The 25,770-nt window shown below is 40.1% G+C and overlaps 1 long non-coding RNA gene across 1 annotated transcript; it reads right to left on the bottom strand.

Annotated features, from left to right (window-relative positions):
• Nucleotides 1-7,154: 7,154 nt before the first annotated feature.
• LOC117817777 lies at nt 7,155-23,757 on the bottom strand. The gene is made up of 3 exons (XR_004632205.1): nt 23,422-23,757; nt 16,375-16,447; nt 7,155-8,015 (listed from the first exon to the last, which is right to left on the bottom strand). It is a non-coding gene; the product is annotated as an uncharacterized LOC117817777 (long non-coding RNA).
• Between the last annotated feature and the right edge of the window lie 2,013 nt (nt 23,758-25,770).

Genomic DNA, 25,770 nt, shown 5'->3' with positions numbered 1-25,770 from the left:
GGACTTTGCAATTAATTGCAGTTGAGCTGATCACTCCTCATAACATTCTGGAGTATATGCAAATTGCCATTATAAAAACTGAAACAGCAGACTTTGTGAAAATTAATAGTCGTGTCATTCTCAAAACTTTTGGCCATGACTGTACAAAGGCACTAGACCTGAACTGGGCCAGGGCTCCGTTTTCTGGTACACATTCACTTTAGGGTTTATTACTTAGTCTCACTAGGTCAGGGGTTATGCTCATTTATGTTGTTTGGTTGTGCAGGTAAGACATGCAGGTTATTGTTTTGAATGTGTTTTATTCAGAAACGGCAGATAGCCCAACTCTAGGTTGGAGTCCTCTTTTGGCTCCCCTTAATTTGATCCTTTGGGCTGTACTCACAGGCCCTTTTCTGGTTCCTCATTTGTCATATGCTCAATTTGTTTGCTTCATTTGTAATAAAATAACTTTGTTAACCTTAACACCTGCGTTTTATGGTACTTCCCTTTCCCCTCAGGAGCTGAGTTGTAGAGGTGTAGAGTGTGACAGTTGTACTTTTTTAATGACAGATGGTACACTCACTTTAATCTTGGCACCATCCACAACCAGCCAGCATGCATTCATTTTTGGAGTCTGTGAATGGCGACTTTATCTTTTTCAAGATCCATGACACACGGTGGGAAACTGCTGTGGCTCTCTGTTTGACTATGCAAGACCGCACCAAGGTTGTATGTCTGCGTTCGTTAGCTGCAAATAAACTCTGTACTGGGGTCTCCCTCTCCTGTGATCCCTCAGGAAAGCTGGTTCCAGAAAGTCTGAATGTATTGACTACGACTACTTCTCTGAACCTCTGCTCTGATCTCCTCTCAACAAAGACAGTAATGAAGTAAGATGGCTCCCTCACTAGCTAGTTGTGTACATACTGTTTCAGCTGTTAAACTATTTGTTCATTCATATATTGGATTCATGTATGCAGCAGGGGTTGGGGCCACTGGTATGTAGCCTGAGGGCTGGATTAGGCCCGGGGCCAGTCAATTGAATAGCCCGGCTGCTGACTATTAATGTGCTGACCTTGACTCAATCATAATTGATGAGCATCTCATAAAAACTCACTTTAAAATACACCTAACTATCCCATCAGGTACAAGGTATGTTACCTTTGATACGTCTCTACCCTGACGATCGAAGATGAGATAAGAAAAAAAAAATAATAATAACTGACTCGTGAAAAGACTTGTTATTCCAGTATAAATCAGATCAGATCAGGTAGTGTTTTTCAATTTCTGTCTCCGGTCTGTGCATTTTTTAAAGATGTATATCTTCATACTGTACAAATTCATTAAAGTGGGATTGCACCTGTTCTACTTCTACAGATAAACAGTAAGCTGGTGATGTTAGGCTATACTGTGGAAAGTAAATTCTCTGTTGGTCCATTTTTGGGGAATTTCATTTTGATTTGAAGAGTTTTCTTTTCCTACAGTGATGACAGACAAAGAAAAATGTCAACATGACTCTTATGTGTCCATTCTGTGTGAGAAAAGGCTTTTTTTATATCTCCTTTCAGTCTGTAGGAGCGTTAAAGATTTTTTCTTGCAGGTTTGTTGTTGTGATTTTTGTCACACAAGAGGCTAAAGATTAACGCTTGCCAATCCTCTATATGTGCATTATTCAGGTTTCAGTTTCAGTTTGTTTTCCTCCATGCACTGTTAGATGGTTACTACATAAAATTATACGGCATCAGCGTCTGCATTTAGGTATGCTTTATAATAAACCTATGCACTTTAATCGTAACTGGGCTAGTCAATGGGTTGACTGGTTGCATGTTGAAACATGATTGAAGTCCATTGAGAACCCGTTTTGCAATGTTTTCATTGAAACAGCTGTGCTTAACACTGTGTGCCTCTGCAGTTTGTAACCATTATAAAGAGCTGTAAAGATTATTGTTGGTATTAGGTTTTGCAATGGCGATAGTCGATAACTCTTCAAAGTTAGACGTCCATAAGAGTACAGGTTACTATTTAATGGCCTTAATCTTGTAACAAAATGAGTTACTTTTATTTACCTGACACTGTTCAGTACCAAAGACATACCCTTGGGGATTCAAAAAAATATCCTGTTATTGTTTCTGCTGTATCAATTGTATCTCCCTGGGTGTGAATGGATTTCTTTCACTGTTTTTTTTTGTAACTGTTTCTGTTTGAATAATTTGTGAAACAAAAGCAAACAAAGAATGACTGCTAAACACCTTTTCTTTACTAACTTCTTTATCTCCTTCTAATCTTAAAATGTATATCTCAGAAATCCTACACATTTTTCTTATCCAGCTCTTCACATAATAGGTTATCAGTAGATCCATGAAGTGTGTGTGTTTTCAAACTTCAGTGTCTGTGAGTGTATCTTTGGGTGTTGCTACAGTTGCTACCAGAGAACAATAATTATCAGCATCTGTGGGCTGAAGCCTGTTGACACTCTCATCTCCATTAGTAACAGCAGGAGCTATTATGGCACACAGGCAAAGCATCACGGCAGCTGTTGGGATGCGCACACTCTGCTCACTGACACAAGATACCATAATTAGCCGCCTTAGCTGCAGACTTCCTCTGTATCACATTACAGTGCATAAACCAAATCTGCACTTAAAAGATGAATGTTTCGCACAGTATCTGCTTAATTAGACTGTGCTCAGTGAGACATGGTGAGGGGATGAAAAAAAGGTCAGGAGCTGGGTTCACACCAACATCATCATATCTGAGTCACTGAGCTGCCACAGCGGCTGCCTCGCCTCCATACGTGATTATTTTAAAAGCACTTGTATGTACCTGCAAAAAAAACTGGCAACCTTGTACGGCTCTGAAATGTGTATTACACTGCTAACTGACAATTTCAATCTTTTAAAAAGTATTTTATGCCAAAAACAGAAGTGAAGGCTGTAAAATCACTCAGCACTTCAGCACACTGAGGACAGGAGTTAAGGGGTTAATGGCAACAGTTTTGACCTCCAGCAGGTAAGGTAGGTCTCCTGAGGATGTAGCACTGTGGGATAGTCATACCAAGCTCCCCTGCTGTAAATCTCTTGACCTTACATTACAGTACCTTCATACTCCTGCCTGTGGCTGTAATAGAGGCAGAGGAGACTGTGCAGTACGCCTGAGCGGTAGCTAAAATCACCCTCCCAACATCCACCACATCACATCCTCAATTTAAACCAAATATAAACCCTCCAAGTTTTCAGTTGATTTTTTAAAGATCATTTCTGTAAATTTCAAGTCCCAACAGGAAAGTCTTCAAAAAAACATTGTTAATTTCAGCACCTGAATGTGTCATATCAGAGGAAATCATGACTTTAGTAAAAATTTGAACGGTGGCTGCTGATGTGCGTGTTCAGTGGCGGCTGGTCCACAGAGTGCGCTCAGTCAAGTCCTTATCACTCGCCATGAGTGCAATGACAAATAGTTTGATATATCTGCATTCATTTCCCAGCTCAGTTTGAAAATCCATTATTAAAAAACGCAAATCAACAATGTGCGCTACGTTTATATAGTCATTGCTTCATTACGTGTTTCTGGCCTGAGGTGTAAAATTAAAGCAGACCTCCAATGGGTCTTGTGTTAAGTTGTACTTTACATGTGCATTCCTTGGTTACTGATTTTTCTTGGGTTGTTGGTAAAGTGTCACCAAATGTATTACACACCATCACCACACAGGTGTCGGTAGAGAAATACATCCAGGGAACCAAAACAAACCTGTTTATTGCAGATATCAGGAAATGTGCATCCTGGCGACAGAAGCAGCATCTTCTGAGTAAGCAGGCTTTCAACATTGAATGAAAAGTGTTACCAGATTAAAAATGTGTGGTTGTTGAATGGTTGGTTGTCAGATTTGATTTTCCAACAGTGGGCTCAAGTTGGACTGTTGCAGAGCCAGTGGCAACTGTGGCTTCAAGCTATAAGATGTATTGACACGTGTACCCTACCCCAGTTCAGTCAGGTTCTGACTGCAAATAAATAATAGTAAATGCAAAAATTCTAAACCTATACTTGCCACTGTTTTTAGACACAGGGCAAGACAATTAGGACTTGGAATGGAGAGACAGTTAAAAAGTAAAAGTTGGAATTATGGTGAACAGAAGCAGAATGTTTACGTTACAACCATACCATCAAAGGAATAGCTATTCTAGCTAGCAGGCCGACAGCACAAGCTGATATGCAGGTACAGTTTGCAGTTAGCACGTAGTTTTCTGGCGTGTTAGTAATGAACATAGACTGTATAAGTAATGGATGTAGTATCCGTGACGTCACCCACCTGTTTCTGAAGCTCTGTTTTGAAGCCAATCATCGGTGGGAGCCATATTGCAGAAAGCTGAACTCAATCAAACTTCCGTTGAGCTAGTGTGAGGTAAAGAGGCGGGCTTTGAGCCTCCTCGCCAGCAACTACAGTGTTCCCGCCTGTCAGTCAAGTCAGCTGTGCCTCTAATAATGGCAAACTTTTAATCTAAATATCTTCTAAATTGCTGCATTATGAAAGAATCCACTCCCGTACAGTCTGTGTTGACCGAGAAATGAGCTATCCAGACTACTCTGTTTTTTTTTTGTTTGTTTGTACCAGGCTGTAAACATGTTTATTTCTGCTGTAAAGATCGACTTTTTTGAATTTGTGTCTATGTGGTTTCTGGTACTTCCGGAGCCAGCCTCAAGTGGACACTCGAGAAGCTGCATTTTTTAACACTTCCCCATAGGCCTCAATTCTCGCGGCCATAGGTTGCCGCTTGGTTATGATCAAGGACTCATACACTACCGTTCAAAAGTTTGGGGTCACTTAGAAATGTCCTTAATTTTGAAAGAAAAGCACAGTTTTTTTCAATAAAGATAACATTAATTAATCAGAAATACACTCTATACATTGTTAATGCAGTAAATGAGTATTCTAGCTGCAAACGTCTGGTTTTTAGTGGAATATCTACATAGGTGTATAGAGGCTCATTTCCAGCAACCATCACTCCAGTGTTCTAATGGTACATTGTGTTTGCTTATCGCTTTAGAAAGCTAATGGATGATTAGAAACACCTTGAAAACCCTTGTGCAGTTACGTTAGCACAGCTGAAAATGGTTTTGCTGGTTAGAGAAGCTATACAACTGGCCTTTCTTTGAGATAGTTGAGTATCTGGAGCATCACATTAGTGGGTTTGATTATACTCTCAGAATGGCCAGAAAAAGAGAACTTTCATATCAACTCGACAGTCTATTCTTGTTCTTAGAAATGAAGGCTATTCCATGCGAGAAATTTCCAAGAAACTGAACATTTCCTACAATGATGTGTACTACTCCCTTCAGAGAACAGCACAAACAGGCTCTAACCAGAGTAGAAAGATAAGTGGGAGGCCCGGTGCACAACTGAACAAGAGGACGAGTACAGTAGAGTCTCTAGTTTGAGAAATAGACGCCTCACAGGTCCTGAACTGGCAGCTTCATTAAATGGTACCCGCAAAACGCCAGTGTCAATGTCTACAGTGAAGAGGAGACTCCGGGCTGCTGGCCTTCTAGGCAGAGTGGCAAAGAAAAAGCCATATCTGAGACTGGCCAATAAAAGGAAAAGATGAATATGTGCAAAAGAACACAGACATTGGACAGAGGAAGATTGGAAAAAAGTACATACGGACGAATCAAAGTTTCAGGTGTTTGGATCACACAGAAGAAGATTAGTGAGATACAGAACAAGTGAAAAGATGCTGGAAGAGTGCCTGACACCATATATTAAGCATGGTGGAGGTCATGTGATGGTCTGGGGCTGCTTTGGTGCAGGTAAAGTGGGAGATTTGTAAAAGATAAAAGGGATTTTGAATAATGAAGGCTATCACTCAATTTTGCAACGCCATGCCATAAGCACTGTCCAACCTGTGGACAGCGCTTGATTGGAGCCAATTTCCTCCTAGAACAGGACAATGACCCAAGAAATGCAAGAAATATTTAGGGAAGAAGCAGGCAGCTGGTATTCTGTCTGTAATGGAGTGGACAGCGCAGTCACCAGATCTCAACCCCATTGAGCTGTTGTGGGAGCAGCTTGACCGTATGGTACGCAAGAAGTGTCCATCAGGCCAATCCAACTTGTGGGCGGTGCTTCAGGAAGCGTGGGGTGAAATTTCTTCAGATTCCCTCAACAACTTAACAGCTAGAATGCCAAAGGTCTGCAATGCTGTAATTGCTGCAAAGGGAGCATTCTTTGATGAAAGCAAAGTTTGAAGGACAAAATTATTATTTCAAATAAAAATCATTATTTCTAACATTCTCAATGTCTTGACTATATTTTCTATTCATTTTGTAACTCATTTGAGAAATAAAAGTGTGAGTTTTCATGAAAAACACAAAATTGTCTGGGTGACCCCAAAGTTTTGAACGGTGGTGTACATAATAGAGGTGGAAGAAAAAAATATGCTTCATATAGTATCACAATATTCTGGGTGGTGATATTGTATCATTTCATGGGTGCCAAATATCACATTCTTTATTTCATAAATTGTGAATATGAATTAGGTCTAAAGATTACAGTGCTGCTGGTTCCTGTCTTTTCCTAAAGTTGTGTGGTTATAAATTTAAAATGTAATTTATACAAATTGCTGAAAAGGCAACAATTATGCAATCATGTTTACCTACTTCGGAGATAGGCAATCAAAATGACTGAACACATTTTGCTGTGATTAGACTGATACATTTTTGAGCCTCTTGGTTGCTTAACTATCATTGTCTCTATACAACCTAAACACCGGTCAAGAGTTAGTGTACAGAGCAATTTAAAAGGTTTTGGATTGAAACTGAGAAAGTTAGACAATTCTGTGTTGGCAATGATGGCAAAAAGAAGATCAAAGAGAAAGATGACTGCTGAGGAAGTCTGACAGTTGTTTCAGGAATTGGACAGCGCGGACAACCTATCTGAATAAGAAGCGAATGAAAGTGTCTCGCCGTGGAAAGTTTCATCCCAGTAGATCCTTATACAATAAACACATCACTCTCTCTTTTGGGTATTTATCATAACAGATAACAATACTTGGAATCTGGCAGTCAAATGACCTCTCGTGACCCCCTTCTAGTGTTAAACATGATGGTCAGCCAACAAGAGGAATTTGGATGCCAAAAGATGGAGGCAGCAGAGAGAGAAATAAGGGAAGCACAATCTGCTTTTAAATCAAACGTTTATTAAGGAAGAGACAAAGGAGATGGGGTTTGCAAGAAGCGGGGCATGAAAATAAAACACTCAGGGAATAAGGTGAACATTAAAGCTCACCCAATTTGCCACCGTCCAGAGAAAGCATTAGCTGATGGGGCAGAAGCTAGTGCTAAGTCAGCTACGCCTAAAAAATACAGCAAACACTGGACGCACTGAGCTCGACAAAGCTTTTAATTCAGAACAAGTGAAGGTGAAAACGCAATCCATCACCTGCTCCATGTTTTAAAAATTACATCCATAGTGTGATGAAAAGTGAGAGCTTTTGTTACAAGCTAAAAACACTGGAACCCACTACATCTTTTACTACAACATTTTAACTAACACAGCTGAATCAAAACTCTACAGAGAGGGGGAGATTAAAGTTTCAGAAAGTTTCAGAAAGCATTAACTTTCTGCATGTGGACATTACAGAAAGTGGATTTATGTGTGACCATAACAGATAGATGGATGACTGTTGACTGTCTCACATTATGCAGACAAGGCAGTCACACAGAGGCAAACATTGCAAACCTCCTGCAGCAAAATATGAGAGATTGCAGACAAAACCTGGTGGTCCTCACTGACAACACTTATAATGTGGCCATTGCCATTCAGGTAATGGGATACCTGCATGTGAAGTGTTTCCCTCACACATTCAATCTAGTGTCACAGCTGGCGTTAAATCTGCCTGCAATATCCAAGCACGATGGCAAACCTTTAAAGACAAAGAAGAAAATGTTCCAGCTCCCGACCAGAGAATCCAAGGCTGACGTCAGCACGTGAAATGACTCTGGCAGATCCTTGAACAACAGCCTGACATTTGTGCAGCTGTAGTCTCCTGAAGTAAGAAAGAGAAGCACAAGTATCTTCAGCCTGATAGCACAACTGTTGCATGACACATAGGGCCACAAAGGTGACACAGTACTGGACAGAGACATCAAACAAAGCATCAATCAAGGTCTTAAGAAGAGGTGTGTCAGTGCAGGAGAGAAGAACACTCCGTACAGCATCAGCACTTGATCCCCGGCTTAAGACTGTGCCTTTCCTGTCCCCTGAGGAAAGACAAGACACCTACACCACAGTGGCTGCTCAGGCCTTCACTTTGCAGGTAACCAATCAAATAATGATGGATATATTTCACATATATTTTATATCAAACAATGTAGGGTGAGTTATGAGCTTTGGATTTTTGATAAATTAGTTAGAGGGTTTAAAAGCCTATTAAACCAGCGAATCAGTACCTGGGATAGATGTGGCTCACTAGAAGGCTTCATGCTTTTATTCGACCTTCTCGATCTAATTTGTACTCACCGTTTTATTTTACCACATATTTTGTTAATCTGCATAATTATGATAGAAAGAGGGACAAGGCAGCTGTCAGAGATCGTGACAGGGAGCAGGATAGAGAAATACTAAAAGGATAACATTTTTAATTAATTTCTCTATCAAGGATGACAAAAAGAGCTGAGGCTTACTTCCACCGTGGTCCTCTGGTGTTGAAAAGGTGGAGAAAAGGCAGAAGAAAGAAAGAAAATAAGTGAGAGAAGGACATGGATGATGCTGAGAGGGCAGCCTTGGCAATCAGGCAGTTAAACAATAAAATAATAATAATCTGAGGTGACGATTGGCCCAGCTGTGCCATGCCTAGTGACGCCTCTTTTGCACTGGGTGCGCCCAGGACCTCAATTTCAGCGCACTTCTCACCGGCTTTTACTGTTACTAAGTTACGAAAGTAGTCCTGTGGTACTTCTGCTTTCCTTAGAAGTAAGCATTAGGTCTGTTTTAAAATGCTCTGTATGCTTCATACTTATTTGCATTCAACGGCATTTCATCAAGAAACTGTAAAAACTATTGATAGAAACTGTGTCAGAGCATTTGAAGCAGCTCTAAACTTGGAAATTGTACCTCAGAAAAGTGAGTGTGATAACTTTTTTTCTGCATTCGCCATTGTTGTTGACAAAGTTGATTTCAGAAGTCCTGCCCCTACTTGATTCTGATTGGTCGGTGATCAAGAAGTGACTTTGATGAGCGCAGCAGTTTTCCAAAAGTTTAACTATTTTCAATTGAGAGCACTGCGACAAGGATCAGCTGATGCTGAGGAAACTGAGCGCTGGAAATACCAAATCACATTTGGTTTGAATAGTAACAAGGCACTGCCAGCGCAAAAAAAAAGCATGATCACAACATTTACAGAGGCTACAGTCCTCAACGCAGCAGCAGCCGCTTCGACTCCTGGCCAGAACTCTTTGCTGCGTGATATCCCAGGCGCCAAACACACCTTCCGGCATGCTTCCGGGTAGTCGGCACTGTGTTACTCAGCCAGATTGCTCTCTTTAATCTAACCTTTTCATAATTTTTAGTAAGACTCTTATGCTGCCCTTTTAGATTCTTTTTACTTCTGACTTATGTACCTGGGCTTTTAACAATCGGTCATCAAGATTGTGAGTTTTACCAGAGGCAAACAGGGTAAGCTATGACTCCACTAACTTCACCTTTGGATTGCTCTTGTTGTGTCAGTATTTCTTTCTTTCTTTATTAGGATCTCCATTAGCACAAGCATAAGCATCGGCTATTCTTCCTCGGGTCCAACACATATACAATCAAGGGGCCGCCCCTGCTGTAAGCTACCTGTTGATGGTATTACCACCACTAAAGTACAGTGGGGCTCTGACAAACTGAACCACCAGGCTGTGAAGCTTATTCATCAAGTGCAGCCTTTAATCTTGTTTCTATAAATACCTCCTCTCCTCACTATGGATGGCTGCTTTTTGAATAATGGAAAGTCAGCTTTCAAAATGTAGATTACTGATGTTTATTATGTTTTATTTCTCTCCACGCAGCCATGCTCTACTCTGGCACATACAGCATCTTCTTCTTCACAACACACTGATACGACAACCTATAACACATTTCACGCCTTATTATTTTTCTTGTGTAGTAGGAAATTGAATTTGAGCTGGAATATCAACTGACTTTACTTAAAGAGGATAAGCCACTCAGCGACAGCGTGCTGCCAGGAGAGTCCAGGGGAATTGAAGGGAAAAAAAGATGGAGTGATGTGAAATGATATTAGGTTTGGCTGTAAAAGGGTCATGATATCAGCATCTAACTGTGATGATTCACAAACAGCTCATTATTTTTAATTGGCCCCACCTATCCAGCGAGTTAACACTGCAGCACGGTTTCACGATTCGCTCTGCCAAAATGTTATTTTCACAGCAGACGTTTTAACATGCTCTAACAGAAAAAACACGGGCATACCAAACAACTTTTATGATGGCTGTGTTCCATTTAGCTGCATCAGTCCCAAAGCCCTGCTATTGAGCATGTTGACGCTCTGGCACGACTTTCTGAGGCATTCAGATGGAATAAATCCATTCTTAATCTCATTATTTACACCTGTGCTCCTCACGCTGTTACAAGTCAAACTGTCTGCCAGCAAGAAGATTTACAACCTTTGAAGACATCTGGAACAAAACCCCATGATCTCTTAAAACCCAATGCTGTGTCATCAGAAGTGCAGTTTAAGCACACCTGTGCTTCCATCTCCAAACAGCTGCTTTTTAGCACCAAATCCTCTCCCTGTGTTGTTGTGCCTCCACTGCAGCTAAGAAAACAGAAGGAAGGAATTTAGTACTAAACAGACGGGAAAACACCAACCTGATCTGTTTTACTCAGACTACTGAATGCTCAGATTAACATCTTAAAACAGCACAGCAGGGGAATGATTAGAGGAAGTTAAGACTGTTTTCAAGCTCACACATAAGCTTGTTTTGTTGTCCGTAGTTGTTTTGAAAAGATGGGCATGTCACGGTTAGGGAAAAATGGAGGAGGACCCAGGTGCAGAAAAAATGAAGGTTTTAATAAACAGAAGGAATTAAAAAAATAATAATAATACTCAAATGCACAAGAAACAAATCCAAAAGAATACACTGGAAACACCAGGAAGAAGAAACACACCTTACAAGGAAGACTTACAATGAACCAACACAGGACAGGGGACACAGAGACACTAAATACACAGAGTAATTAACACATGCGTGAACACAGGACACAGGTAAAACTAATCAGAGTAATCAAAAAGGAGGGAAACACACAACAGGAGGAAGTAAAACTAAACTGGACACACAAGCTGTTTTCGAAACCGCCCACTATACTAGCAGTACGTACTGATTTGACCAAAATTCAGTATCTAGTATAAAGTATGTGAACAAGAGCAAAATCTGTAGTATGCCAAAACTCCCCATACTTCTTAGTATGCAGCTGACCAGTCTCCTTTGCATACCGTTTCCCACAATGCACAGCGCTAACGTTCCACTTCTTCTTTCTTCCATATCTCACTGGGTGCACTCAGTTTTTAGGTGCTGTAAAATTAAAACAGAAATCCAGCAACACCTGGCCCAGCATACTGCAGAACAGATCCAACAGAACAGTCATACTACATACTACCTTCAAACACAGTATGCAGTACAAACTGCATACTGCATTCGAAGGTAGTACGTAGCAGGCGGTTTGGAAAACAGTCATAGAAACTACATACACAGAGTAATTAACACAGATGTGGTGAAACTATTGAGGTTCATCAATAAGGAGGGAGACACACAAGGACAGGAAGTGAAACTAAACTGGACACACAGGGATCAAGAAATACAAAATAGAACAGGAAACACAAGAATACAACAAGAGACATGGATCACTAATAACAAGAGGAAGACTAAGGATAACTAGTACAGAAAACAGACCGGGAGGAAACAACACATGAAACACAAGGTAAAAACAAAACCTAAGATCAACACATGACTAGGGATGGGAATTGATAAGGATTTAGAGATTCCGATTCCATTATCGACACTGCTTAACGATCCTTCCTTATCGATTCTCATTGGATGAGGGACTGAAATAATACAAATGGGTTTAGTTTGTTTGGGGCATGGTATTTAGAGTTGAGAGTCTTTATCATCTCCCTACAGAAAACATGGGAATAATGATACATAACTACACTGGTTAAAACAACATGCAACTCTGATAATTCTAGATTTCACCTGAGGAGATAAAAGAAAATATTCAACAAATTAACCTAACGAAACTCAGAGGCATCTACAGAGGCAAAAGGGTGTAAACCCTTAACCACAAATCTTGTCACTGCTCGGTGACACTCGTTTATCCTCGCCTCTGTCAGTTTAGTCTTCCCTGCCTTGATGAAAGGGGTTGCTAGAGGTGCGCAAGAGCTACCTGCTGCAGCCTCTGAGCCGGTGTGAGAGCCAGCCTCTGAGTTCATTTGGTGACAGGAGGTTAACAGGGAGCTAACATAAACACGACAGACAGGACCTGGAGGAGTTTATCGTAACCTTCAAAATTAAAAGCAGATGACGCCGTGACATTAGCTCCTGCTTTTACCTGGATGAGACTCACCTTCGCTAAGTAGCGTATCAAACACTTTACATTTCCGCAAATTAATTGCATGCTGGGTGGACAAATGTTTCTGCATATTGGAAGTATTCCCCACCTTTGAAGAAATTAAAGCTTTGCAAGTGTTGCAATTAGCCCTGGTATCATCTTTCAGCCAAACTCTGGAGTGCTTCTGCCTCGACGCCATGTTGGAAAAGTTCTAAACCAAAATATATTTATCATGGTTGATGTCATCACGCATTTGGGACGTAAGAGGAATCGATAAGCAGAATCGTTAGGCACGCAAACAAACGATTCCCAGGATTCAAACCACTTGGAACCGGTTCTCAAAAAGAACCGGTTTTCAGTTCCCATCCCTGCTCATGACAGGGCATGCTTTATTGAGTTTTTAAAGTATGTATTTTCTCAGATTACAGGACCATCGCACTGAATCACAGCTTCTTTTCAGAGACCCAAATGAAACAATTAAACAAAGTGTCTCTTTTAATTCAGTTTAGACAGAAAAATCCAGCCCTCAGAAACAAAGAGCGGGTGATTTCCAACAGCCAACGCTCTCCAACAGTTGTGCTGTGTAGCGTGCTGAGTCCCCCAAAGGACGGCGCCATGGTGAGCTGTCTGAAAACCTTCTAAGACAAAGATGACACGAGTTCCAGACTGCAGAGAGACGGAGACATCATTCGAGACAAAGACAGAGAACGGGCAACATGTCTCCTCTGAATGGCAGCATGTTCAAAATCGCTTTAATGGAAGAAGTTTGTTGTGTCTTTGTTTAGGGGGGCTGAGCAGTGCACCCAGCCGAGTGCACATGACTCGGATTAAACACACACACACACACACACACACACACTCATGTATTAATAAGAGGGTGACAGAGGAGTCGCACTAGTGCTCCGTGCTGCATGGACGAGCTGAGTGTACGAGACTGTGGTCAGTGTGTGTGAGAGCATGTGTGCGTAATGTGACCAAAGCAGACTGTAGGATTACATAACAGGAGGTAAAGTATTCATGATGGGTACACTCCAGACACCAGACCCACATACACAATCATCTGAATGTTTTTTATTTTATAATTTATCTCACTCCATTCAGCCGTCTTTTCTCTGTCTTCTTTTATTCAGAAAGAATCAGGCTTGTATACCCGACCTCATTACTTGTTGAATTTTATAGTTAGAATTTCTATCAAAACCAAAGTGCTTATAACAGCTGTATTCATAAAGAGAAGCCCTGGATACTCATATTTAATGAATAGCTGTAAACTATGTGGAAGAAGGCGAAGGTCAAAAGACAGAATAAAACATGAGGTCAGATAGATGCTTTTCGAAGAGGACACAGCATTCAGGTTCTTTGCCATTACAGAGCTGGATTCAAAGACTTCATCAACTTTTAGTCCACAGACCTTGATCCAAAATGAATGTTTGTGGATCCAGCGCCCGACTGAATCATAACATCTTTAAAGCATTTAACTAAAGTGACATCATGTTATAATTATGGAATGTAAAGCTGAAGGTCACATGCTGAACTGATCTGCTCAAAATTGTTTTGAAGATGAACCCGATTCTGTATGTCTTTTAAAGCAACTGAAAAACAGAACCCATGAAAAACCTTTTAACAATGTAATGAAGGCTCTATGGGCATGATAGAGGAGTCAATTTATAGGATGAAAAGGTAGTACAAATTAATTTCATTTCAAAATGAACATCATGTTTCATAGTTGATGAAAATGTTCCTGATAGTGGGATTAAATCAGGCTTGGTTGCACTCGCTCACTTATCACCTCATTGTTTTCATGTCACAGTCCTTGGACTTCCTTTCAGTGGTTATTTAGCTTCTGATCCTGACGTGAGTGTATCGAGTATAGAATTCATACTGATTGCTGTGGCTGTTCAGAGATGATGCTGGTAATCCTTTTGAGCATCAGATGTTGAGTGACGTCAGCAGCTGACTGGATATGAAACATAACTTTAAACTGTCAAAACAGGATTCACAGTGCTGGGTTTAAGATACCATAGGGGTATACTACGAAGCCGGATTTGCGGTTATCGAGGTAACTTCGGGGTTAACTCTGGATTTTCTGTACTACGAAGGGTAGATAACCATGGTTACTCATGATGAACTCCTAACCTGCTCCGGAGCAGGTTATGCTCAGGATCAGAGATCAGTTTGGAGAATACTCCACCCACTGACCAATCAGCTCGCTTGATCACGGAGCTCTGTGAGCTGATCGCGAGGGGAGGGGGGAGAAGAGACGGGCAGAACACTTTGTCTACCTGTATGATTTTATATATGAAATACTGATGACAGTTATTGATTATCTTTCCTGAAATCATACTTAAACAGAGTCTGGAGTCAGATTATTCAGATTATTCAGATTAAATTGTTTTACTGCATTAAGTATGAAACTGCGCGTGCTTATCACTTTGAATCACTGTTCTCATTTTTATTATAAGTCCTTTAACCACAGCGCTCAGTTTGATACCGTCAGGGCTGCAGCTGAAATAATACGTCTAAAATTTACACACACGACACAAGATGAAATCAGAGAGAGGTCACTGTCAGAGAATAAGCAGAGTTATTATAGTCAGATCTATCTGCACTAAGTGATGAGAAATAAGACGTCATTTGTGCATTCAAACAGGTTTTGTTTGATCCCTCAGTTCTTCCTTCATGTTTCAAACACAGTTGTGTTGAAGTTAATCTGGATTATGTGTTTAACTTCTTCATATTTTTCTAATATCAGTGCAGTGCTTGAAATTCATTGCGATGTCCTGACGGCAGACTCACATGTCACATGTTGCCTTCTCCGCCCCGTTCATGTGAACGCGCTCAGGGTAATTCTGGATTGACTCAACATGTTGATAACCAGCTTCGTGTGACAGATTAGCGCGATCTCCTTTGTCAGGTTCAGTGAAGCTGGATCAGGACAAGATATCCAGGATATGTTGAACTCGCTTCATAGCATACCCCTCATGTCTTCAGAGTTTGTATTTAAGGTGTACAAAAACAAGTTTATATTCAGACGTTAGAGCAGAGACTTTCTCACAAACCTATGGTGGCCCTGAATAAGACAACACAACAACAAATAAGAAAACAACAAGAAATAACACAACACAACAACAAATAAGACAACAAAACAACACATAAGACAACACAACACCAAATAAGACAACACAATGAGCAATAAGAAAAGAAAACAACAAATAAGAAAACACAAACACAAATAAGTGAAATACAATGACAAGTAAGACAACATAATGAAGAAATAGGAAAACACAAATAAGACCACACAATGATAAATAAGAAGAAATGCATTTGTGCTTCATTGTTGTGTTTTGTGATATGTTGTTGTGTTTTATGAATTGTTGTCTTGTTTTGTGATTCATTGTTGTGATTTGTGATTTTTTTTTATTGTGTTTTGTGATTGGTTGTTGCGTTTTTTTGATTTGTTGTGTTTTTTTTAATTTGTTGTTGTGTTTTTTTGATTTGTTGTGTTTTTTTTTAATTTGTTGTTGTGTTTTGTGATCTGTTGTTGTGTTTTGTAATTATTTACTGTATTTAGTGATTTGTTGTTTTGTTAACTTAGTTGTGTTTGTACTTTATACTTCAGGGCCACTGTAAGAACTTGTTATGTGGATGCTTTTATTTTGCTTTCATATTATTTTACTGCTGTTCCCCTGGGTTACCTAATTTCCTGTTTTGCTAAGAAACAAGCTTTTATTTGGAAGGACACAAAAGGTAATTCTGCACAATCATAAAGTTTCAAGAATAAATAACAACTAAGAGGATCTTACTTTGTTGTATCTTTGTCTGCTGCATCCTCTTCATTACTTGAAGAGCAGGTTTGGAGACTTTGCTTGTAGATTGCTTGAAAGGAGCAGACAAAAGAAGGATCATCCATTAGTTAATCAAAAGCAGATTGTGCAGATTTGTTTAAGTTTCAGGATGCCTGCTGGCATTTGGGCTTATAATTTAGTTTTATTTTCAAAGTTTTGTTTTGTGTTTCAACCCTTAGCTCCAAGACGAAGAGTTAAACCAGTTACACAGTATAGAAACCTCATGAAGCCAGAACAGTTTGACAGAAATAGTAAATCAAAGAAAAAGAAAAACAAAGTCAAATTAAATGTCCTTTTCAGATGAATTCACCAGCAATGTAAAATGTCCTTTATAGGCAAAACCCAAAACCAAAGAAAATCAAACATAGAACACCCAGATTTAGAGTGTGAGAATCTGGTGAAAAACAAAGTATCTCCAGCTGAAAGAGAGCCTGGAGGGAACAAACCAAACATAGACTTGGTAAATAGGTTGCGACAGCCATGATCGCTCACGCCTCAGTCCTCACTGTCTTGTTCTGGACGTCACCCTTTTTTTTCACAGCCTCTCAACATTGGGTGCATGCTCAAATCGTGAGGCCAACGGGGCCCAAGGTGTCACCATTTTTTTTACTTTTGCATCATACAGGTAGCCCGTCAGTAGGTGAGTTGAATTCCAGGCCTGATGATTACGGGGAAGTAGAGATTGAAAACTGAAAAGGAATCTGGGCAGGCGGCTACAAGGTGGAATCTCATATGGATTCAAAAAAGGCCAAAATGGTTAGGAAATATACTTAAGCAGGCTGTCCGGGTATTGTGTATGTGTTGGAAACACTTTGGTGGTATCCTTAAACCCAAATTCTTTCAGCTGAGCCCATTAAAAATCTTCATCTCTTGCAGATGTTGATGACATCGTAGCGCAGAATGAGATACGTAAAAGGTAGGCAGCGTCCTCCGCTGTTCTTAAAAAGGGTTAAATGGTTCCTTTTTATCACCCCAATTTGAAACATGTCTAATGTGTAATTATCAACCGTCTAACATGGCACAAACACATCCAGTTTCAGTCTGGTTTTAAAGCACGTCACAGCACAGAAACTGCACTTTTAAGAGTTTTTAATGATGTGATTTTAACTGTTGACTCGGGTGACTCTGTCATTTTGGTACTTTTGGACCTATCTGCTGCGTTTGACACTGTCGACCACACAATTCTCCTGTCACGCCTTGATAGTTGTGGAATTAAGGGTTTAGCACTCAGTTGGTTTCAATCCTACCTGACAGACAAAAGTTTCTCTGTCCATTTGGGAGATTTTTCCTCTGGGACAGCCCCTCTTACTTGTGGTGTTCCTCAGGGGTCTGTTTTGGGCCCTATCTTGTTCTCATTGTATATGCTGCCCCTGGGATCTATTTTCCAGAAATATGGCGTCTCATTTCATTGTTATGCTGATGATGTGCAAATGTATATGCCGTTCAGCTTAAAGAGGAATGGATCCCTGCAGTCCTTATTCAACTGTTTGAAAGCTGTAAAGTTATGGCTGAGCCTAAATTTTCTGCACCTTAACGAGGAAAAGACTGAGGTCATTGTATTTGGACAGCCCCAACAGTTCAATGGGAGCACTCTCGGCCCTCTCGCAGCAAATGTTCACTCCTCTGTAAAGAGCCTTTGAGTTCATTTTGATAGTGCCTTCAAATTTAGGAAACAAATCTCTTCTGTGGTTCAGTCCAGCTTCTTCCAGCTGAGACTCATAGCGAAGGTGAAGGCATATCTCCCTCCTAAGGATCTAGAGAGAGTTGTACATGCCTTTATTACGGCTAGGCTTGATTATTGTAATTCTTTGTATGTGGGCTTAGACATGGCGTCTATTCAGCGCCTGCAGCTTGTACAGAATGCGGCAGCTCGCCTCCTGACTGGCAGGAAAAAGGGGGAGCACATCACACCTGTGCTGTGTGCTCTCCACTGGCTCCCAGTCCGTCACAGGATTGATTTTAAAGTTGCACTTTTAACATACAAGGCCCTAAATGGATTGGCACCATCCTACTTGGCTGATCTTCTCCATGCTCACAACCCAACCCGAGCACTGAGGTCAACAAACCAGCTGCTCCTGGATGTGCCTAAAAGTCGCCTTAAAACCCGGGGAGACCGAGCCTTTGCAGCAGTGGCCCCCAAGCTCTGGAATGGCTTGCCACTCCAATTAAGATCGGCCCCAACTGTTGAATGTTTTAAATCTTTGTTGAAGACCTATCTCTTCTCTTTGGCCTTCTACTCGTGAAGAGGACATTAATATCCTGTTATGTTGTGTTGTTTATTGTTGTCTTCATGTCATTTTTACTTTTTACCTTGTAAAGCACTTTGGCCAACACTGGTTGTTTTAAATGTGCTATATAAATAAAGTTGACTTGACTTGACTTGACATCCGTACTGTAACTAACTGCAAAAACTCAAAGCTACGGAATTGTCTAATTAGACTTAATACCAGCCACATCTACCTGACAAGTCCAGAAAAACGTCTCATTTCAAGATATTACAAGCCAATAGTAAGGCCTAAATGATGCTTATAATTGCTTATAATGAATAAAACAAATATGCCAATTATATAAGAAAATACATCAGTTAAGTATCTTGAAATAAGAATAACATCTCAATTTAAGTAACTTAACTTTACATTTGTTTTATTCCATTGGCAGACTTTTTGTTCGTATTACAAGCGGTTCAGGCGTTACTTTTGACTCATGATGTCTTGAAATAAGACATTTTATTGAATTTGTCTGATGAATGTGGCTTAAAGAAGTCTAATAAAACATCTTTACTAAAAATAAGACAAAAACATTTGCTTAGTTTAGAGTTGTTGCAGTGTTTGGGCTGTGAAAGTTCGGTGTGGGACATTGATGAACTCATTTTTGGCAGCAGGCATTAGCGTAGCATAAACTATGGAGTTTAGCTCTCTGATGTTAAAGTACTAGTTTACCATATAGTTCCCTGTTTTCAGAACAGATAGAGGCATTTTAGCTGATGTTGAATTTGTGTTTTAATAGCAATCTAGAGCATGTTGCAAGTTATCATTTGTGGACCAATTGAATGAGCTTCTTTAATCTACTTTTTACAGTTGTAGATATATATTGCGTAAGTCAGCTCTAAACTATTGGTATTATACTGTGCATCCATTGATATCATATTGACAACATTTCGTTTAATTGGTATGCATTGTTACATCATCTTCTTTGTTAAAATCTCAAGAATCATACATCAGGATTTGATCACTTTACTCGCCAAAGCACTCTGCCTTTACTTATCATCCCTCAGGTGTGTGGAGTTGGGATTTCTACTAAAACGTTTCCTTCCTTAAAGCTGCATGAAGAAGTGAAATATTCATAAGGGGTCAAACCTGAAAAAGCTCCAGGTTTGCTTTAATGTGTTGCATAATGAGCCTGATTAAGGTCACAAGTTGAAATGTCTTGCAACATAATAAACAACCTCATTATATTACTGTCATAACAAAGTAGTTAATACAACCTATGCTGCTCTAAGTCTGTCCTCTCAGGATGAAACGTGTTAATTAGAGGGCGGATCAGAGCTCCATCATCCAATACCGACCCATTACAACTTTTAATCCTCAAACTTTTCCCTGTGTAAAGTGAGCGAAGTAGCTTTATTAATTCCACTTTAAAACTGTGTTGTTATTCAAAGTCTGACACTGATTTCAAATGTAGAGAACCAGCCTGTCCTCTTTTCCAACGTGTCAATACTGGAACTTTGCACGTAGTCCTCAGCATGATATACTGAGACTATACATACCCTTTGTGGAGCCTTTGTGTGAGGTGATCAGGCCTACATCCAAATATATAAACCCATCTGAATTGAAAATAGAACCACAGAGAAATTTGTTTGACCTGGTGAAAGGCTGGCAAAGTTTGTTTGGGTCATGAGTCTGTGTTGAAGTACCAACCATGGACCTGTGAGGCTAACACCTTGCAAAGCAGATGGATTGGCCAGATTGCATGTTGGCAGATCCATCTTGCAAAGTTTCGAGCTGAGGCGCTGGTTCCCGGTCAGAAATTGACTGGACTAGTCAGCACCATTTCAGGAGGCCATGACCATTGGCGCAGTTTTAGTTGCGGCGTAAGTATGAGCAACATACTGTAAACAATGGCGGCCCGTGAAGAGATTAGCGTGGATCCACCTATTGTGGGAGTTTTATCAGAACTGGACAACATTTGTCTTGAGTGCAGAAATTTTCATCATACAAACGGTAAGAATCATTCATCAACACGACAGCAGCTGCCTGTCGAGCTTGCATTAAGAAGTTTAGTCCTTGGCGATGACACAAGCTTACTTGTGTTCTGCCCTCCCGAAACACAGTTTATTGGGTGTTGTCCAGATAGATGTGAAATTGACCCAATACCATAGATATGTGAAACAGTCTACCTAGTGTATCAGGTTATCAAATACTGGATGTTTAGATTAGATAAAACCTGAAATAAATCACCAGGAAGGATATATTTTTTTCCTTCCATTGTTCATTTCTCATTATTTTTTTCTTTCACACACATCATTCTCATTCATACGTCAGCTGTTATCTTAACCTTGTCACTTCTGTCATGTAACACTGCAACACACACACACTCTGTAACCTCCTCATGTTGATGAACTCTTTCATTATTGCCTTGTTCTTTTCAAATATAGCCGTTCTCTGCCTCCAGCTACTCCACTGTCATAATATGCAACCTCTTCACCTCCATTTAAGCTCCCACTCTGCAAATGTTCACTAGCTTCATCATGTCATCAACATTATGTGACTAATTGGCGAACACCTCCAGTATCTGTCCAAACTGAAGGAGGGAACGGATTGTGTTGTTGGTCAGGGAAGACACATTTTGACCACATCATCCATGTCAAATAAATATTAATCTCTGAGCCAACTCTGCCATGTGTGTTTTACAATCTAACTTTATTCTGTGATTGTATTAGTTCTACCTTTGATTTTAGTGGTCTGTCTAATACGTTTGTATGCTATTAAGTTGTTTATTCCGATTCTGATTCTGATTCTGATTTGATCGCTTCATTTTTGCTTTACATTTCTACTTGCTTTTATGGCCCACTGTGTAGCACTTTGTTACCCTTATTGAAAAGTGCTATATAAATAAAGTATTATTTTTATAATATTCAATATTCGGACAGTTTTCAAAAACATTCATGATTTTTTTTTAAAAAGTTATTTCTTTTTGTGATGTTAATTTGCCTTATTTCTGTGAGTCCCATCCAATGCCTTACATGAACAAGATGATACGTAGCTGGGTTTTGTTATTTAGCTACAATAAAGCATACTGCAAAAAACAGAAACCAAAAAAAAAGGGTGTTCTGGTGAAGGACCACATGTGACATTCCCTAGGTGGGATTTATTTTTGGTGCACATTAGCAGAAGCCCTCCTTGCAGAGGAAAGTTGTGTGGCCGCCCCTCAGTAGGAGTGTGAAGTAAAAATTTGATTGCAGTTCTCATAAAAGCGCTGTCAGTGGGTGAGAACATTAATGAAGCTGCTGGTCAAAGAGAGTCGCATTCAGTTCATGAATCAGAGGCTCACTCTGGGTATGAGTATAGAATGTCTTTTTAAATGTGCGTGTTTGAGTAACACTAACTGAACATGCTTCCAGGCCATAAAATGTGTGTGAGTGTGTGTAGGTGTGTGTGTGTTCTCATCTGTGTTTGAATAAGACTGAGACGGACAGATGGTTACTCTAAAATGGAATTTAAAATGACGGCTACTGAATTGATATTCACCTCACAAGCTGAGGGTCGGCCATATGCCATTATCTCCCACACGCACTCGCACACATGCACACACACACACACACACACACACACACACACACACACACACACAAAGTCACACACCCTCTGCTCTGTTCTTATTGAAGACATAAACCAGTAAAGCAGTGCTGTTGTGAAAACAGGCCGGGTCACAGGTGTGTTTTCTGTTCGGCCATGATAGTCTTTTTTTCTGGGTGGAGCGTGTGACAAACTAATCACAGTGAACCTGACAGGAAATCAGTACAACATTTAAGGTAAAATAACACACCTTTTCACCTGACAATATTGGAAAACAATTTAGGACAAATAAAATACAGAAATCTGACACTGGCATGAATAAATAAATAGAAATGTCCACAGTCATGCCAGCTGCTGAGTGGAAATGTTTTGTAATGGAAATACTTTCCACTAAATATTAATGTCTGCTTGCTTACATGTTTATGATGACAATGGTCTTTGGCAGATATGTAGTCCTTGATATCTGCGACACATTTAAGCATTCTAGTGTCAGAAAATAGGGTCAGGTTAATCATATATGTACCCCCACAGATTTTACTGGAGAGATGAATGTATAGATTTCAAAGCCTTACTGATGTGCGTCACAAAGGTCAACCAATGGTCCTCCAGTGTCACACCTACAATCTGGATATGTACAAGCAGGCATAGGGACTATAAATATAGGACATAAGTATAGCTTGTGTTGTAATGTACTGTACATCATATTCACCTATTATTGCACTCTAAAGGAAAACTGTTAACCTTTCAGCAGAAAGCAAATAAACAAACTAGTACGGTCACATTCTGTGGAGGTGTTTTATGCTCTTCCCAATACCAATCAGTATGTTAACATGGTGTTTTTTGAATACATGTGAACCTGTTAGTCTGACAAAAATCGCAGTAATTTGAATTTCTCAAAGTGGGACTAACACACCTCAATAATCAAAGTCCCCTTTATTGTCGATACTGCAGTATGTTCCGGACATACAGAGGATTGAAATCATGTTTCTCTCAAACCCTTGGTACAACAACAAATATGGTTGTTTATCGATAATGTGGTTGGTGATCACTTTTCTCTCACATGTATACACCTCAATCATCCCCAAACTGGCCTAGGCGTTCTGCACATGCTTCAGAGTTGAAGAGCATAGATGCTTTGAAGGAAGCTGGGTAGTAAACAACTGTTATATAGATAAATAAGCCACAGAGATAGCATGCATCTTATACATACCAAGTAGGAACAGCTGGAAGGTTGTCCACGTTTTCACTGTTGGAGGTACAACCGGTTAGCCTCTTGCTGACTTGCTTGTCGATTGTTTTGGTGTGCGATGTAACAGGTCAACCTTTGATTGATTTTCACCTGGTGCTTGTACATTTGCACAAGGACAGTAGTCCAATTGAATTGCCTAAATGATCAATAATCTCCAATTAACTGTGCATGTAAACACACTGAATGACAGTGTTTACGATCACCTGATGAGTATGAGCAAATGTCGATATATGCTTGAGCCATCTTCATGCCCATCCTTACAGATGAGCAGAGGGTGATATTATGTAGCTGGATGTGCGGTTATTATGGTAATTTCAGGGTTAACTCTGGATTTTCAGTACTACGATGGGGGTTGACTTCATATGTGGGTAGATCACCATGGTTACTCATGCTGAACTGCTAACCTGCTCCAGCGCAGGTTAGTAGGAGAGATCAGAGATCAGTTAGTAGAAAACTCCGCCCACTGACCAATCAGCTCCCTCGATCACAAAGCTCTGTGAGCTGATCGTGAGGGGAGAGAGACGGACAGGACACTTTGTCTACCAGTATGATTTTATATATGAAATCCTGATGACAGTTAGTGATTATCTTTCTTGACATCATACTGAAACAGAGTTTAAAACAGGTCAGTTGGGTCAAGTTTTTTTACTCCATTAAATATAAAATTGCGCATGCTTATAACTTGTAACCATGTTTACGTTTGTATTAGTCCTATAACCACAGCACTCAGTTAGATACTGTCAGGGCTGCAGCTGAAATATTAGGTGTAAAACTGTCACACACAACACAAGATTGAATCAGAGAGAGAGATCACTGTCAAGGAATAAACAGTGATGATAGCCAGATCTATCTGCACTAAATGATGAGAAATAAGATTAGAGATAAGTCATTAGATCATTCACTCTCAGTGTTTTTGTCTTATCTCTCAGTTCTTCTTTCATGTTTGAAACCCAGCTGTGTTGATGTTAGTCTGGATTATGTGTTTAACTTCTTATTTTTCTAATATCAGTGCTCTGAGTTTGAATATGATGTTGATGTGCTGATGGCAGACTGTCCCTGTCTATAATTGGTCATATGTTGCCTTCTCCGCCTTGTTCTCGTGAACGTGTTCGGGGTAACTCTAGATTGACTCATCATGTTGATAAACAGCTTCATGTGACAGTTTAGCATGATCTCATTTGTTTGGTTCAGTGAAGCCAGATCAGGAAAAGATAGCTGGGATATGTTGAACTCGCTTTGTAGTATACCCATCAGGTGACTCCTTGTTGTTTTTCATTTAACATATCTAGTTGAGCAATAGCATTAGCATAGTTGATAGCATTAGGGTGACGTTGGCTAATACTAACTTCTCTGAAAACTACAATTGAGGACACCGTCACAAACGCTAGGTGTAGGGCTGACACTGACTAATTTATCCTTATTGCACATTTAACCAAAGTTAAGGTAAAACCTTCTTTTTCAGTAGCGTCAAACATTTTTCTTTGTATCTGTTTTGAATCTGAAACACTTTTTAGAAAGTTTTTTGTTTAGACAACCTGACTCTGCTGTTTGTGATTTTCTGCCACTACTGATGACGCTGAGAACCAGAGGACTAAAAATACCTTGGCTGAATGGATTCGTACCAAATCCCATCATAGTCTGTTGGATGAAATTCTAGACATTTGTGTTTTGCCTAAGTAATGGACTGGCCAACCTTCAGAGCTACATTGGCATCCCACATCACACTAAGGGCCTGATCTACTAAGATACCAAATAACGAGCGCTAATTTGCGTATGCAAATAATAATTTTGCACATGCTATTTCTGGGCGTGTTGGGGTGATCTACTAAGACTGCGTGCGCAAATAAAAACGAGTGCAAAAGTGGTGCGGACCGCCCTATTTTAATGAGGATTTTGCGTGTGCTATCGGCTGTCACCATGTAGAGTTTGAGAGAACAGAGTGGTCTTAAGCGATAAATGAAGTTTGAAGACATGGAGTTGGAGGTTTTAGTGGAGATGGGAAATAAACACATCGGTGAACTCCAGCAGAGACATCTCAGAGTTAGAAACACGTTTTGGGAGGCCATCTGTGAAAAGGTGAATGATGGGAGAAAAAAACAGAAGATCTGCCGATGAAATAAACACATCTACTCTACTCCAAAACGCAATCAGTGTTTTGATGGAGTTTAGAGAGCGATTTGATGAGGCTTAGTCTGCCACTCTTGCTCTAGAAAAGTTAGGCGTCACTTGGAGGAAGACAGTCGCCCCACTGTCCCAGGGAGCAACTTTCGGGTGAACGTTTTCAATGCCTGATATCATCATCCAGCAACT

The sequence above is a fragment of the Notolabrus celidotus genome, chromosome 8 (assembly GCF_009762535.1).
Source record: "Notolabrus celidotus isolate fNotCel1 chromosome 8, fNotCel1.pri, whole genome shotgun sequence".
In the NCBI taxonomy this organism is placed as follows: Eukaryota; Metazoa; Chordata; class Actinopteri; order Labriformes; family Labridae; genus Notolabrus; species Notolabrus celidotus.
Note: the sequence above shows the minus strand (reverse complement) of the source record. Positions and strands in the feature narration are given on the sequence as shown.